The sequence below is a fragment of the Jatropha curcas genome, chromosome 8 (assembly GCF_041381405.1).
Source record: "Jatropha curcas cultivar XTBG-Jc1 chromosome 8, XTBG_Jcur_1.0, whole genome shotgun sequence".
NCBI classification, from domain to species: Eukaryota; Viridiplantae; Streptophyta; class Magnoliopsida; order Malpighiales; family Euphorbiaceae; genus Jatropha; species Jatropha curcas.
The window spans coordinates 10,160,846-10,168,478 of record NC_143158.1 but is presented as its reverse complement, the minus strand read 5'-3'; the positions used below and the strand labels follow the sequence as shown (position 1 = coordinate 10,168,478).

The window sequence follows — 7,633 nt, the reverse complement described above, 5'->3', positions numbered from 1 at the left end:
AACCAAGGCCCGCATTCTTAGCCTCATCCGGTCTGGGTCATCTAGTCGAGTCTCTGAAAATTCATCAATCAGTGGTAGCAGAATTACCTTCTGGTCATCCACAACCATGGCCCTAGCCTATGGCCGGCTGAACTGGAATAGACTTTCAAACAACCGTACCTCCCCAAATTGATCTTTTCTACCTTGGAGAGATTCTTAGTCCAATTGTGCATGCTAATAAAACAGTAAGTGCAGAAACATAAAAAAAATTCACAATTTGGCCACGAAGGCCTAGAAGTTCACATTTTGGCCCCTAAGGCCCAAAAATTTCCAATTTGGCCCCAAAGGCCCAAAAATTCACAATTTGGCCATAAAGGCCCAAAAATTCACATTTGGCCCCGAAAGCCCAAAAATTCCCAATTTGGCCCCAAAGGCCCAAAAATTCACATTTTGGCCCCTAAGGCCCAAAAATTTCCAATTTGGCCCCAAAGGCCCAAAAAAAGTTCACATTTTGGCCCCTAAAGCCCAAAAGTTCACATCTTGGCCCCTAAGGCCCAAAAATTCCCCAATTTGGCCCCAAAGGCCCAGAAGTTCACATCTTGGCCCCAAAGGCCCAAAAATTCCCCAATTTGGCCCCAAGGGCCCAAAAATTCCCAATTTGGCCACAGAGGCCCAAAAGTTCACATTTTGGCCCCTAAGGCCCAAAAATTCCCCATTTGGCCACAAAGGCCCAAAAGTTCACATTTTGGCCCCTAAGGCCCAAAAAAAAATCGAAAAAAATGAAAAAAATCAAGGAAATAGCCAAAAGGCGGGTCTTCTGGATGCGTCCGATTTTCGCCCTCAAAATTTGTTTTTCAGACAACCACCGACGCCCATAAATCATTTTTATGGTTGCCGGAGGGGGGCAACTGTGAATACTCAAATTTTGAGGCTCAAAAAGCCTATTTTCCCGACTGCAAACAGTCCGGTCGGACCGGAGGCCGTTCGGAAAGTTCACCGAAAGTATGCCAATATGGTACTTGAAACGTCCGAAAAATTGCGAGGATCGCAGAACTGATCCCGGAATATTTTTTGGAGGTACAGAACTCCCGAAAAAGCCTTTGGAACAAAAGACTAGCAAGTCTGCCGGCCACGGCGGTGGTGCTCGCTGGCCCTGGTTTTTCCTATAAATACAGCTCTGGTGCGACTTTTTTACTCACTCAGTCTGTGTTAACGGACGCTCCTTCTCCCCTACGCTCCTTGCGATTCTTTTACTGCTTTTCTGCATTTAGTATAGGCTTTTATTTTGCTGTTGTGATACTTGGTCACTTAAAATCGAATTAATTTTAATTAATATTCCCCTAACGGGGAGCTTAATCCGGAGTTTTCAAGCTGAAGCTAAGAAGCGGCCGCCGATTAACTCAGGTAATAACTAAACCCTGTATATTTAATTTCAGCATTTCATGCATATTTCTCTTCTACTCCTAATTCTACAACTGCATTCACACCACCATAATCATTTTGGCAGCAAACTGCCTTAAGTAAATAAGTTTAGGCTAAAATGCCCGGTTAATCAATAATCGTGGTATTCATGCCAAATTCCGACAATATTGGCTAAAGCCTGGTTAATTAATAGCTATTGTATAATCGCCTTCATTTCGAACAGTCCGGCTTAAGTCCAATTAATCAATAATTGTGGCTAAATGGCCTTAATTAAACACGTTTTTTGGCAATAAATTGCCTACATTGCAATTCAATTGATCTCTTTTGGCAAACAAAATTGCCTATAAGCAAGATCAACCATTTTTAGCGACAAATCGCTTAAATCGAAATTTTGGCTAAAGGCCTTCAAATAATCACTCTTAGGCAAATAAATTGCCTTAAATTGCTCATCTTTGGCAACAATCGCCCAATCAACACTTTTTGGCAAACAAATTGCCTAAATCAACTCATTTTGGCTAAAAGCCTTAAAATAATTAATTTTGGCGACAATCGCCTAAATCACATCAACTTTTGGCAACAATTGCCTAAATCAATCTTTTTGGCTAAAAGCCTTAAATCAACACTTTTGGCAACAAATGCCTAAAACATCAAATCAATCAACTCTTTGGCAAAATGCCTAAACAAAATGGACAAAGCATATACACACTCATGCATTAAGCATACCCATTCAAAGCCCTTTAAAAAAGGCCTATCGAACTACGTCGACTTTGATCTTCCATTCAAACGGAAGTACGTAGGCACATTTGGGATTTAACCCCGAGCGGCAAGTCGAAATCACTTAAGCATTTCATTGGTCCAATTACATCATTTACCCTGCAAAGCATTTCATTCTTCGGTTAGTTCATCAACATGACATGGTCTCGGGATCCACCTCGGGTTCGAAGATTATGCCTTAAACATTGGGATAATTAATCTAGTAATTAGGTTAATTAAAATTGGAGTCAACTTAGGGTTTTTTCCTAGTTTACCCTAAAATAATTAAATAAGGTGGCGACTCACATATTCACGTGCATTTCTGCCCTTAGTCATATGCATTCATATGCCTTATATTTTTGGGGGAGGGGTTCACAGTTTGGATTCAATCGCCTTTGATGCTCGATTGAAGGTTTGCAATCTTCTTCCATCAGGATTTTATGCATACATATACTCGGGCTTATTCCTTGTAGATCTGAAATTGACCATCCTAGTGCCTTCTTATGCTTTCGAAGAACCTACAACAACCTTTCCTCTTGATCAAGTGTTAGGTGAGAAGAAATAATAACAGGAAAAGAATGATTCTCACCTAAGAATGCATGTTTTAAATGAGGTGGGAGTTGTTTTAGTTCTTGCTTTGAAGGTTCACTTTCTTTCTCATTCATGATGCTTGATTCATTAATGTTATTTTCAATATGCAAAGTGTTTTCCACACATTCATCAACAACATCAATTCGAAAACAATCTCCATAGTCCATAGGAAGTTTACAAGATTTAAGAACATTAAAGACAATTTCTTCCTGTCCAACCCTTAGAGTTAACTTACCTTCATAGACATCAATTAATGCTCTTACAGTTGCAAGAAAAGGTCTTCCAAGGATTAAAGATCCTTCCCTGTCTTCATCAATGTCAAGAATAACAAAATCAACAGGAAAGATGAATGTACCTACCTTTACAAGCACATCTTCTACAATTCCTCTTGGATATTTGATTGATCGATCCGCTAATTGTAGAGACATCCTTGTTGGTTTGAGCTCTCCCATACCTAGCATCTTAAAAACTTCATAGGACATAAGATTAATGCTAGCACCTAAATCTGCCAAAGCCTTTTCAAAATCAAGATTACCAATATTGCAAGGGATAGAAAAACTTCCTAGATCTTTTAACTTTGGAGGCAATTTGTTTTGGATTATTGCACTGCACTCCTCAGTTAACATTACCGTTCCTTGATCATCGATTTTTTATTTCTTGCTCAGGATAAATTCTATAGCTAGGCATTTGAGCAAGAGCTTCAGCAAACGGAATATTGATTTGAAGCTTTTTGAATACATCTGTGAATACTCAAATTTTGAGGCTCAAAGAGCCACTTTTTTCGGACTGCAAACAGTCCGGTCAGACCGGAGGTCATTCAAAAAGTTCGCCGGAAGGGTGCCAATATGGTATTTGAAATGTCCGAAAAATTACGAGGATCATGGAACTGGTCTCGGAATATTTTTTGGAGGTCCGGAACTCCCGGAAAAGCCTCCGGAACGAAATTAAGAAAAAGAAAGAAGGCACACATGCCCGCCTAAGCTAGGCGGGCAGGCCCGCCCAGCATGGGCGGGCACGACCGCCCAACATGGGCGGGCATACCCGCCCAAGCCAGGCGGGCGTGCCCGCCCGCCCGCCCAATCTGGGCGGGCACGCCCGCCTAAGCTAGGGCGGGCACGCCCGCCCAGCCCAGGCGGGCATGTCCGCCCAGCTTGGGCGGACACGCCCGCCCAGCCCAGGCGGGCACGCCCGCCCTTGAAGGCGGACAGGGGCGCCTGGGGTCACTCTTTTCCTATAAAAGATGGCTCTGGGGCTCCGTTTTGAGACACAGTCTGTGTTGACGGACGCTCCTTCTCCCTACGCTCTTTGCAATTCTTTACTGCTTTCTTGCATTTTTAATTTTAGTTTTACTTTATTTTTGTGATACTTGGTCACTTAAAATTAAACTAAAATTAATTCCCTTAACGAGGAGCTTAACCTGGAGTTAAGAAGCGGTCAACGATTAAATCAGGTACGTAAGTCAAACTTTACCTATTTAATTTTAGCACTTCATGCATGCTTCTTTTCTACTCCTAAAAATTCTACAACTGCATAAATGCATTCATACCATCATATAGGCATGTAAATTGCATCAATTAAAATATGATTAAGCTAAATGCCCGGTTAATTAATAATCGTGGTATCAAAGTTTAAATCCGACAATATTGGCTTAAAATATCTAGTCATTCAATGGCTATGGTATGATTGCCTTTATTTCGAACAATTTTCAGCTTAAGTCCAATTAATCAATAATTGTGGCTAAAAGCCTTAATCAATCATGTTTTGGCAACAAATTGCCTACAGTTAAATCAAAGTTTTGGCAAAATGCCTTAAAACTCAATCAATCTTTGGGTTTTAAAACCGAAAAATCAATCATTTTGGCGACAATCGCCCAACCAACTTCATTTTGGCAATCAATTGCCTAAATCACTCTTTTCGGCTAAAAGCCTTAAAATCAATCATTTTTACGACAATCGCCTAAAAATTAATCATTTCTGGCAACAATTTCCTAAATCAATCTTTTGGGCTTAAAGTCATTAAAATCAACACTTTTTGGCATCAAATGCCTAAAAATCAAACTCTTTGGCAAAATGCCTAAACAAAAAATGCACAAAGCATACATACACTCATGCATTAAGCATACCCATTCAAAGCCCTTCAAAGAAGGCCTATCGAACTACGTTGACTTTGATCTTCCATTCAAACGGAAGTACGTAGGCACGTTCGGGATTTCACCCCGGATGGCAAGTCGAAATCACTCAAACATTTCATTAATCCATCATTCACCTTGCAAAGCATTCATTCATCGGTTAGTTCATCAGCATGACATAGTCTCGGGATCCATCTCGGGTTCGTAGATTGTGCCTTAATCATTGGGATATTTAATCTAGTAACTAGGTTAATTAAAAATGGAGTCACTTAGGGTTTTTTCCTAGTTTACCCTAAAATAATTAAACAAGGTGGCGACTCACACACATCACGTGCATTTCTTCCCTAGTCACATGCATTTATTATGCTTTGATATTTTGGGGTTGGGGTTCACAACATCCAGAAACTTGAGGAAGCTCTTGTCATCTTGTGCTTTCTTTAGCCTTTGTGGGAAGGGGACAGGTGGAACATAAGGTTTTACCTTTTCTTGTTCTTCTAGGTTAATGATGGGAATTTTTTTCTGTTCTTCCACTTTCTTTTCTTCCTTTAGTGGTTCTTCTAATTATTTGTCGCTTCTCAAAGTGATGGCCTGCACCTATTCTTTAGGATTCTTTTCAGTGTTGCTAGGTAACATACCTTGAGGTCGTGATGCCATCATGTTTGCAAATTGTCCTAGCTGAATCTCCAAATTTCTTATCGCAACCTGTTGGATTTTATGGTTTTCTCTAGTTTCGTTCATGAAATCCATATGCGATTTAGAAAGGCCAGTGAGGAGATCATCATGAGATTTCTTCTCTTGAGGAAGGAAACCTGGTGGTGCGTTCAAGGCATTGTTAGGGTTCCCATAGGACAGATTGAGATGGTTCCTCAATCTATTATCATATGAGTTGGAGTAAGGGTAATTCTTCCTTCCTTGGTTCACCACATAGTTTACTTGCTCCAAGGTTTGTGGATTCAAGGAGTCCATCATGCATTCTCCAATTCCATGTTGTCCATTGCACCTATCACAAACTTGCATAATAGAATTCACAGGATTAGTAGTTAACATGTCCAGTTTTCTTACCATGTTATCTACCTTGGCATTAAGTGCTGTAATGGCGTCTATTTCATAGACTCCTGCAGTTCTCTTTCTTTCAGAATTGTTTTGGTAATGGCTGTTGCTTGCCATCTCCTCTATTAACTCATATGCTTCATCAATTCCCTTTTTCTCAAAAGATCCACCTGCAGCTGCATCTAAGGTGATTTTAATGTTAGGGGATAACGCATTATAAAAAGTTTGTACCTGTAACCATTTAGGTAAACTGTGATGTGGGCACTTTCTCAACAAGTCTTTGAATCTTTCCCAAGCTTTATACAAGCTCTCTTGATCATGATGAGCAAATGTCATTATCTCATTGCGCAGTTTTGTGGTTTTTGATGATGGAAAGAATTTTGCTAAGAACTTTTGAGCTAATTCTTCCCATGTTGTGAAACTTCCAACGGGACATGACTGTAACCAGGATCTTGCTTTATCCCTAAGAGTGAAAGGGAAAAGTCTCAGTTTGATTGCATCTTCGAAAACACCATTCTGTTTCAAAGTATCACAAATTTCCAGGAAATTTGTGATATGGGCATTAGGATCTTCACTAGGCAAGCCCCCATATTGGATTGAGGTGGAAAGCATTTGGATAATTGCGGGTTTGATTTCAAAATTATTAGCTTCCACCCTAGGTGTTGTAATGCTTGAGGTTGTCCCATTAAGATTTGGTGTTGTGTAGTCTCGCAAGGTGCGGACCGGATGTTGAAGTGGAGGTCCAATTAAGTTTCCATTTTCGTTTTCGTTTTCCTTGGCCATGTCTGCTTGTTGTTCGGGTTCTAATTCACGTGCTCTTCTTATAGCATTGTTCCTACGATAAGTTCTTTCAATTTCTGGATCAAAGACTAGAGGTTCAGTCCTTCTTGATCTTCTTTGCATAAACACCTGAAATAATTCTTAAAGAAAAATTTAAATAAAAATAAAAGAATGTCTAAATTAACAATAGGGTAATTCGTATTGATATTGATAACTCCAATCCCCGGTAATGGCGCCAAAAACTTGACAATGATTTTCGCAAGTGTACGAAATCGCAACAAGTAATATAGAGTGAAAGAGTATCGTATCCACAGGGATTGTATATCAAGTACCAAAATTATGTTAACCTATTATTATTTAAACGACAATAGGAGAGATTTGTTATAAGGAAATTAAATTTGAAAATAAAAACAGAAAGAGATCAAGCAACAAAATTTAGGTGAAAAGAAATCAGAGATTTAAACTACTAGGGAATTTGATTTCACTTAATTCTATCCAATTTATTTTATTAGTTTATTAATCAATTTTAATTGTTCAAGTAGGAGAAACAACTCTGAAATCACTAACAAGCTTTCCCGATGTATTGTTAGCTATTCTAATCTAGTCTAATTGCCTATCTTCCAATAGCGCAATCAAATATAAATTAAATCATTGAGCTTTGTGATTGTTTTGTGAATTCATAACTTAAGGTCATTAACTTATGAAAACCCCCTTGAGTCAAACCATATAGCTTCCGCATCAAGTTATTATTCTCAAGTAATTTATTATCTTTTTCATATCAAAAACCCTTCTCCCGATAGTGATTAATGAAATAGTTCAATCCAGGGGAAAAATTCTACCTGGAAGCTTTAAGCTCAATAATAAATTATAACAAGAACAATGAAAAACAAATCTAATATTATAAACTAGAATCGAATTAAGTTACATCAA

At 39.1% G+C, this 7,633-nt stretch overlaps 1 non-coding gene across 1 annotated transcript; it reads left to right on the top strand.

Annotated features, from left to right (window-relative positions):
- The first annotated feature begins 6,170 nt into the window (after positions 1-6,170).
- Positions 6,171-6,277, top strand: LOC149494182 (small nucleolar RNA R71). The gene has a single exon (XR_016322358.1). It is a non-coding gene; the product is annotated as a small nucleolar RNA R71 (small nucleolar RNA).
- The last annotated feature ends 1,356 nt before the right edge of the window (positions 6,278-7,633 follow it).